Source organism: Solanum stenotomum, chromosome 2 (genome assembly GCF_019186545.1).
Source record: "Solanum stenotomum isolate F172 chromosome 2, ASM1918654v1, whole genome shotgun sequence".
NCBI lineage: Eukaryota > Viridiplantae > Streptophyta > Magnoliopsida > Solanales > Solanaceae > Solanum > Solanum stenotomum.
In genome coordinates this window covers 11,508,627-11,518,669 of record NC_064283.1, presented here as the reverse complement: position 1 = coordinate 11,518,669, position 10,043 = coordinate 11,508,627, and the positions used below count along the sequence as shown (strand labels likewise).

The 10,043-nt window shown below is 31.5% G+C and overlaps 1 pseudogene; it reads left to right on the top strand.

Annotated features, from left to right (window-relative positions):
* The first annotated feature begins 5,727 nt into the window (after nt 1-5,727).
* On the top strand, nt 5,728-6,731 carry LOC125854245 (phospholipase A(1) DAD1, chloroplastic-like; annotated as a pseudogene).
* The last annotated feature ends 3,312 nt before the right edge of the window (nt 6,732-10,043 follow it).

Genomic DNA, 10,043 nt, shown 5'->3' with positions numbered 1-10,043 from the left:
ATGCTATCTACACATGGCACGAGTAGGCTTTGAAAATACTAAAGTGAGTTCCCTAAGTCTAACGACTATTATGTGAATGTCCCCTTATGTGCTTGAATGTCTCCTAAATGGTTTCTTAAAGAATGTTGGTCTATTGATGTTATGCTATAAAGGAAATGTCCTTATCTAAGGTAATCTTTAGGAACACTTTAAGTGTGCTTGAAGAGGTTGTATGGGTGGTCACTTCTTGTCTCACTCAAGTGTGTCTTAAGGTTATATTAGGTAGAGGTCCTACGGTAATGAAATTGCGTGTGTTCTTTTAAAGTTAAGCATGGGTTGTATATGAATATATGTTGAGTATGTATATTGTTGGCTATGGTTTTATATGTGAACATTGACTTGTATTATGTCTCTTATACTTGTGAAGTGAAGGTTTTATCAAAATAATATGAAAGCATTTATTCCTTGTAAATGTCCGTTTTGGCATGTTTTTGCATGGTCTCCATACTTAGTACTTAATTGTGCTAATTCCATATTTCTCTATTTTCTACAAGTGTACGTTCCGAAAAGTAAGCGGGTTCTATAGTAAGCTTGGAACTTGAAGTTCTTCCAAGATCTTGTGGTATGTCCTCATATGTCGAGGACAAGACTTTTCTATTCTAGTTTTATGATAAGGTTCTTGTAATAGACTTAATAGACTTCTTTTGATTGTAAAGGCTGTGTCCCTAGTATGTTTTCACGTTTATGTCTAAGATGGCTAAGAGACTTAGTATTCCGCTTGTGTACTTTTGAATGATGTTTTAAAAGTGACCTTTGAGTCTTATGGAATTTTATTTAAAGAGTTTTTAATTCCGCACTATTTTACATATCTAATGTGATGAATGCTAAGGGCTTGTATGAGACCTCTGAGAGGTCGAATACGCATGTTACGACTTGGGGATGCTCCCGGGTCGTGACAGTATGCAAAGATAAATATAACTCTGAGATATATGTAAAAATAAAAATAATCTGATGTATATAAAAATATAAAATACTGTTGTGGGAGTTTCTCTAATCGACAAACATCACTTAAGAGTTATAGTGATGATACAACACTTTACCTCACGCTGCCAAGGACCATCTTATACCTTGCCAAGGGTATAGAACCTAACTCACTAAATGGATCCACTAGTTTATGCTAAAAAGCATTAAATGATTCATCTAAAAAGTATGACCCTTTTCTACCCATGATGGCTACATGGTTTATGAGGGTTGTGGGTTCTTTGAACGCTCCCCTATATCGGTGTTCAATACTACTCCCAAAATATGATACTAGCTCTTTATGTTTAAAAACATACTTCTTTCTATAGTTTGAGATAATTGCTCAAAAACTTAGCTCAAAGGCTATCTTGGAAATCAAGGTTTCCTCTCTTGCTTTATTGTGAAAGCATTTATTATTTAACTGAAAACTAGCCCAAAGGCTCTTTACTGAAAAACTAGCTCAAAGGCTCCTTACTGAAAAACTAGCTCAAAGGCTCTTTTGGAAATATCAGTTTCCATTCTTATTTAAATGTGAAAACATTTTAAACTCTTTTGGGAATACATAGTCCCCATATACTTTTGAAGAAATGAACTTCAACTTTACTCTTTACTCAACTCAAACTCAAGTCTTAAAACAAAGTTAAAACATTTGTAAAAGACTTTTGGAAAACTTTATGAACTTCTCTTGACTTGACTCTTGACTTCTCTTGACTTGACTCTTAACTTTCCTTAAATTGAATTTATGGATTCAAGGATCGTGATTTGTGCTAGGAAAGATCTCATGATGTTTAGGAATGAATTTAGATAGCTAAACATGAGAAAAAAAATCAAAATTTCACTATCTAAGGGTGGGTCCGCGACGCGGAAAAGCATTTAAATTTTGGTTTCGAAAATAACTTTTGAGGCAGAACGGTATGTGACCGCTCCGCTCCGCAAAATAGCTTTTCCCATAACTGGGAGTGGGTCCGCGACGTGGAGGCATGTCCAAATTTTGACCGACGAAATTTCTTCTTCGTTTTCCAGCTCTAAACCCTCTAAACTCCATGGGTCATTTCCCCAAACACTTAGAATCGATTATATGTTCAAAGTACATCAGATTCTACTCAAAATCAAACCTAAAATCATGAATTCGGATCAAACAACTCCGCCACAATTTCAATGAATCAAGAAATTAATAGAACTTCAACAAACCCATCAAGAACTCAATTTCTAAGCTTTCAAGAACTTAAATTCGCTAAAATAAAGCATGCTTGGCGTGTGGGTGCACTAATATCACATACCTTATAGGGATCACCCCGACGAAATCCACAAGCTAAACTCGATGAACTTGATGATTTCCTTGCTTCTCCTTCTCTTTTCTCCTCTTCTTTCCTCTTCTCTAAAACCCTATCTCTTTTCCAAAAGCGTAAAACTAACCAAGTTCAGTTTAGACCCTAATTAATTCACTTAAAAAGAATTTAATTAATTGGATAAGGAAAAGACTGAAATACCTTTCAAAAATTCGGATTGGACATTTCCTTATTTGAACAGCCCAACTTCCAATGGTCGTATCTCACTTTTTCCAAAAGCGTAAAACTAACCAAGTTCAGTTTAGACCCTTAATTAATTCACTTAAAACGAATTTAATTAATTGGATAAGGAAAAGTCTGAAATACCTTTCAAAAATCCGGATTGGACATTTCCTTATTTGAACAGCCCAACTTCCAATGGTCGTATCTCACTCATACAAACTCGGATTCGCGTAATCTTGGTGGCGTTGGAATGATCGTTCCAAGAGCTTGCCAACCATACCTGGAAGTACACTTAACTCATCCTGATCTAGGAGTTATGTCTATTTGAAGTTGACCAAAAACTCACTATTTCCTAACTTAAGTAAAATTCCAGATTTTTCCTTCTTTCCAAAAATGACTCTTTCCAATTATTGGTTTCTTCCTATTTATTTCAAATTGCGGGATGTTACAAATTTCGTTAAATAAAATTTCTTCTATTATATTATTATGCTAATTAGCTCAAAAGAACGAATAGGATATTTCCTTAATATTCCATCTGTCTCAAATTATTTATCGTAATTATTTAATACACAAGTCTCTTAATTAGGAAATATTCCACCTTAGCTTTTGGGGTTCTTATTCCTACTATGTAATATTGTATATTTGAACTCACTAAAATGGATCAACCTACTTCTGAGATGAATTTATCGATTGAACTAGATTTACTGACTCTTAATTTCCCATGCTACCGAGTTTTGAGCAGACGGAACCATTCGACGATGGTGAGATACCTTCATAGAAAGTGAAGTTGTAGAAAGATAGAACATGGCTAGAACACATATTGAAGAAAGAAGATGTATAGATGAGAGGTAGTTTCCTTTGTGTGTTTTTGGTGTTATTAATAAAGAAGTTAACCGATTAGGGTTGTGGCGAACATAGTCGAAACTAGAATTTCAATTTTATTGCTTTTGAATTTTATAATGACGATTATAAGTAATAATAATGAGTTTAAAATTTATACATATTTAATAAATTTATTAATATAAATAGATTATTAATTTGAGCAAAATCTACTAAGTTCGACTGAATTTCATGCAGACTACTAGTTGTCTAGCTCCCCCCTACTGATAGAGTGGTAAAGTACTCTTTCATCCTTCCTTAGAGGTCTCGTGTTCGAGCAGAGTCGGAACCACTTTACCCTTCGTTGAAAATTATATCGTGTACATAATTTAAATGTTAGCTATTACGAGTGTATATTTAATTTTTGCACACCCTTAACACAACTGAGAAGAAAACTCGCAAAACCTTCACCAAACTCCTGGCTCCCCCACTAGGTTCAAGTCCTCCTAAGTACGAAATCATTTTTATTAGGTAGCATCTTACTCTCAACATAAAAAATTTCGATATGAATTCAAATTTAATAAAAAAAAAATCGATCCTACCAATGTGGACTGTGCCGGAATATGGTCGGAAAATAAATGAGTTATAATACGTACGTTGTTTATTTTACTCGTTTTCTAATAATTCCTATAGTTGATTATGTCAAAATTATTATGTCTAGAATATTATCTGCTGACTTGTCAATACTTCCAATTGGCAGAATAATTTTCTGTCGGAAAATCATGAATTTTTGAGTTTTCGTCATTAATTATTATTGTCTTATCGTATTTTTTTTAAAAAATTATCAATAAATTTTATTTAGATATTTTATGGAGTAATTTATTTTAATTGAGCAATTGAATATATAATAAGATATTTTTATTAGATATTTTCAATTTAAATTTTGAAAATATTTTACACTTATTTTCAAGTGTCTGTTAGGTAATAATTAAGTTGAACACATAAAATATTTCATCTCATTTAATTATCACTGCAACAAAAGCAACTTTTAGCGGCAATAAATATACATGCTAATAATGAGTACTAAAGTTTTTACCGGCATTAGTTAAGTGTCATTAGATCTAATGTCGCTAAAGTCTTTAGAGACATATACAAAGAGTGTTAATTGCCGCTAAAAATACAAATTTAGCGGCAATTGATCTATTGTCATTAATTAATTGTCGCTAAAGATAATTTTAGATGTAGTGTATATATATATCAATCTCAATTTTAGAACATGCCTGTAATTTTTCTTTTATTGAGATAATTGTGGTGCACGCCACACGATTAATTTCATGAGATACTTGTTACCTCATACCAACAACAAGTTTCAGTTAACTCCGTTCACAAATATTATGTTGAACATTATAATTTAGACTAATGCATAACTAAAGGAGATATATTTTAAGTAGTTAACCAATTATTTGTGTAATGAACGCTTGAGAATACGTAAAAAATTCCAAAATTTGAGTTCGAAATGTTTAATAGGAACACTTTAATTATCACGTGTTCGTGATGTGCTAACTCAATCGAAACATATCATAGCTCGAATGTCTAAATAAAATTGACCATCATCATCAATGTATTTCATAGTTTTTTTTATTTTATATATTTCCTTTTCGATCTATCAAAGAATGAATACACTTTCTTATATTAAAAAGCTATTTTTAAAAAACTTTGAGGGTTTTTATTTCATATTTAATTAATGACATGTTCTTATCATCACCATGACATATTAAAGACTACATTTTCAAAGGGTTTTTTTTTTTTCATATGTAATAAAATTCAATCTTTCTTTTTTCTTCTTACTTAAATTTTGTCCTCGATCGAACACTATGGTTATAAAAAAAAAAGTGAAAAATAAGTCTTGGACCAACGTTTTTTAATTTGGTAATATAATACCTATCATATAAAACTTAATGCACCGTCCGCCTCCAAATATTTTCTATCATATAATATATAGTCTTTCACGTAATATTCTCCCCTAGTCCCCTCTACCCCACCACCCACTATATATACACACATCATTTTAGTTTTGTACTTTGGTACAACTATAAATACCTTTCATTTTGAGTGCAGCCAAAATGTAATAATTAAGTGAAAGTATATGCATTTTAATATTATAACTCCACAAAAAAGAGCCTCAATATTTTCACTCATGATCATGAGGCTCTCAAATGAAACTATTTACAAATCAAATTGCAACATTATGGGATTGATACCCCCTATTTCAAAGTGTTCTACATTGAGCACTAAACAACTTGGAGCTCGTAGATTCAAGATCACGAGCTTGTGGAACTCGGAGTTCAACCACTGCTCTGTTGGAGACAAAGCAGTGGCTGAACTCCGGGACCAGTGGATGGAGTTCCAAGGGATTAAAAATTGGGAAGGCTTGCTTGATCTGCTTGATGATGATCTTCGTAAGGAGATCTTGAGGTATGGGAAATTCGTCGAAGCAGCTTATCGCTGCTTTGACTTTGGCATGTCATCACCCTCGTATGCCACTTGTCTTTATCCTAAGAGTTCGATGTTGACAAATTGTGGACTAGACAAGACCGGTTACAAGGTGGTCAAGAACTTGTACGCCACATGTGTGGTCCAAATGCCACGATGGACTAAAAAGACGTTCCCCAACCTAGCGTCTCCACGATGCAGCTGGATCGGTTATATGGCCGTCTACGACGACGCGAAAGAGATCACCAGGCTCGGGCGCCGCGACGTTGTGACACTTATCGGGGTACCGCCACCTCATCTGAATGGCTCGAGAATTTACGCTCCACATTGACTTGCTTACCAGATGACATGACGACATCCAACGAAAATTACGATCAACCCATGGTACAAAGTGGACTCTTGAGCTTATACATGACAGCAAACACCCAATGAGACCAAAGTTTGCAAGACACAATTAGAGAAAAAATTGGCAAGATTGTTGATAAATATAGTGATGAGGCATTAAGTATAACTAGCACAGGACATAGTCTTGGTGCTGCCCTTGCAACATTAATAGCGTGTGATATTACTACAAAATTTAGTAGCGCACCCATAGTGAGTGTTGTATCATTTGGAGGGCCTAGAGTTGGAAGCAAAAGTTTTCGATGCCAATTAGAGAAAAGCGGTACAAATGTTCTCCGAATTGTCAACTCCGACGATCCCGTTACAAAAGTTCCAGGGTTTGTCATCCATGACGATATTGATGACGTGGCAGAAAGAGGGACTACTCACATGGCGTCCATTAGGATGCCAAGTTGGCTACAAAAGTGCATGGAGGATACCCAATGGGTGTATGATGAGGTAGGCAAGGAACTTAGATTAAGTAGTAAAGGGGATATTGCCACGTGTCACAATCTCAAGACATATTAACACTTGGTAACACTTACGAAAAATGTGTAGCTTTAGTTTGGAATAAATAAATAAATTCCAAAACGATTGAAAAAACCAATATTTGGTTTGGTTTGGTTTAAAGTTTGAAAATCGATACTATTTGGTTTGGTTTTAGTTTTACTAAAAATTAAACAAACCACAAAATAACCAAATCGAACTGAGAAATTAAATATGTAAATTTTATAATTATTTATATATTCTTCATAAATAAAATACAAATATTTTGTTAAATTTTAATTAACATAAGTCTTTAAGTTTACCATTTTTTCAAGTCCAACACTTAAATTTTGGCCTTACTATTATAACCCTAATTTCAAGTGTATCAAAATCAATTACTTAGTCTTTACCTGTCCAACCTCACATAAGATAGTCACACTATTTTCTTAATTGAATCACTTTGTTCGTGTAATAATAAATCTAGTGTTGCTTAACTGAACACACAATAGGTTTCTGTGGATTGTTCATGTATTAGGTGTCCGTGTCTATCGAGATTCGTATGTCCTAAAAAAAATTATTACTTTCAAACCAAAAAAATCAGAAAAAACCGAACCAAACTGACAATTATTTTTTTCATTTGATTTGATTTGATTTTAAAAAATTAAAAATCAACTAGATTGATTTAATTCTGATTTTAACCAATAAATATAACAAAACTTTGACAAATTTAAAATGGGCAAATAGTGACATGACATTGATATTCAAGACATTAGGCAGACACAACTAAGACGTGTGGGGGAGCAGTGTCTTGACATCTTGGGCAAAGCCAAGTAGGAACCAACGATTTATTCGAATTTTTTTCGATTAAAAATTATATTATTTATGTCTATACTTTATTTAAAAAAAATACTTTTTTTCCGTTAATTGAAATTTTCCATTGAAAAATGTTCATTGACTATTTGTAAGATATTTGATTAAATCTGTGAAAAAAGTAAAAATGTTTAGTCCAACATTTTAATGGAAATCTACCATGCATTTTTTCACTGAGCTGGTTCGGTGGAAATGAGATTGAATCATATGTTATAGTACAATTTTTTCAATGATTCGCGGTGGAAAATATCTCTATTTCCCATAGTGGTATGTAGTAGATGTTGAACCTCTTTTTAACATTTTTATATATTTATCTTTTTATATTTTAAACTTCATGATAAAAATTCGGACTCCGTCACTATTCATGACTAGGCAACGGCGCTAGATTCAGGCTATCAACATTGCCAAACACATTGATAGTTACTAGACTCATATTGTGTTCTAGCTTTAGGTGACATGAGTTTTGAAATGTTTTGAATGGCTAAGCATTTTTGGATTTGATTGTCAAGTACATTAGATAAAATTATTGTGTCTAAGTGGACCAAATTAAATGTCTTATATATGTATGGCAAGTGTCAAACTGTGAGACCATATATATATATATATATAACACCCTTTACATTACATGTAATAGACGTGGGAGAGAGCTAGAGAACTCCGGCATGTGTTTGTACATGTGATATAAAAAAAACGATTTCAAATCAACGTCTGATCAGCTTGCATTTTGAGATCGTGTTTTCAAAACTTATATGAATAGAAAAATTAATTCATAAGTTTATGTTTTGTAAGAAGAAAAACTCAGATTTTAATTTTTGGAAAAAGAAAAAAGTTCATGTTAGCTCGGTTTGAAGAGAATGTTTCTATCACGTGCTAGAACTATAATAATTAATAAGAATAACTAGCTATTGTATTGACTAGTGATTATTTTAAAAATAATATTATGTGTATTTGGAAATTTGTAATTATAAGCATTTAACTATAAAAAAAATAGGGAAATCTGCGATTTATTAATGCGATGTCTTAGAATATTCTGATATTTTGTTTATGAACTATAATTTATTTATTTGGTAAGAGTGTATAAAAATTAGGAAAATTTTAATATGAAATTTTCATATTTTTAAAATTATATATAATTTAAAACTCTAAATGGCAGAAACAAAACTTTTATTAAGATTGTATGTCCCCCTTAGATTAATGTTAGCTGTTCATTATTCTATTTTCTCACAAACTTTTAATATGTGACGACTTTTTAATTTTCTTTTTTACTTTAACTATTTTTGCTATTTTATATTGTACTTTTTATTTTTCATTTTTTATTTATTTTTATATCCTTTCGATCCAATTTTAAAAAATGTCTTTTTCAGGTCATGATTCTATCAAAAGTAAGTTTTCTATTCAACAAATATAAAAATAGATAGATATACAACTCATCGCCTCAGACCCTATTTATAAACTATACTAAATATGTTATTATTATTATTATTACTATATTAATTGATAGTTTAGACTAGGACTGTTCAAAATCGAATCGAAACTGATAACCCGAACCGAAAAAAAGTTATTGGTTTATCAGTAATGGGTTATTGGTTTAGTGATTTTGATAACTGTTTTGATTTTTTTGTTATTGGGTTATCCGTTCTTAACGGTTTGAGGTTTTTTCTTAACGGGTTAACCGATAACCCGATAGTAAATTAAATAATTATATTTATACCATTTTGTATATAAAGTCCTTGACTTAGAGTTCGATTTCCTACTTTTATTTTTGGTTGTCTCAACACTTGGTTATTCTATAATGTAAAACTGTTTGCTTTTGAGCAAAGATGTAGCTTGTGATCTCATGTACATAGTTCATTTTGTTTGTCACCTTGTTTCTAAGTAATTTTTCAATTTTTTTTTGTGTCAAATCATAACGGTTAAATCAATAACCGAACCTATAACAATTAATAACCGATAAACCAATAAACGATAGGCCACTATCTTAATGGTTCTATAACGGTTTAACATATCTACAAACTGATAACCAATAAGTCAAATTGATAAACTTCAAAATTGAACCGAACCGACCGATCGATACGGGCTTAGACTGTCTTCAACTCATTTTATTACAATTTCAATCAATACTCTATGTTCCAAAAAAGTTGTATTATATCTATATAGAGATGTTAATAAAGAGAAAGTAAGTAAGTTATTTAATTTCTTCCCAAATTTTCTTTAGTTTTTCCTTACGAAAGATTTTCTAAATATTATATTATATTATATCTATATAGAGATAGAGTTCACAAAGAAAAAAAATGTAAGTCATTTAATTTCTTCACAATTTTTCTTTAGTTTTTCCTTACAAAATATTTTTTCTCTTCATTTTTATTTGTTCATATTTGACTTAACACACTTTTTACACATTAATAAATGAAAGAGTTTTTTTAATCATATTACTCTTTAAATATAATAAAAATTTTAAAGAAATATATTGAAAAAATAACTATA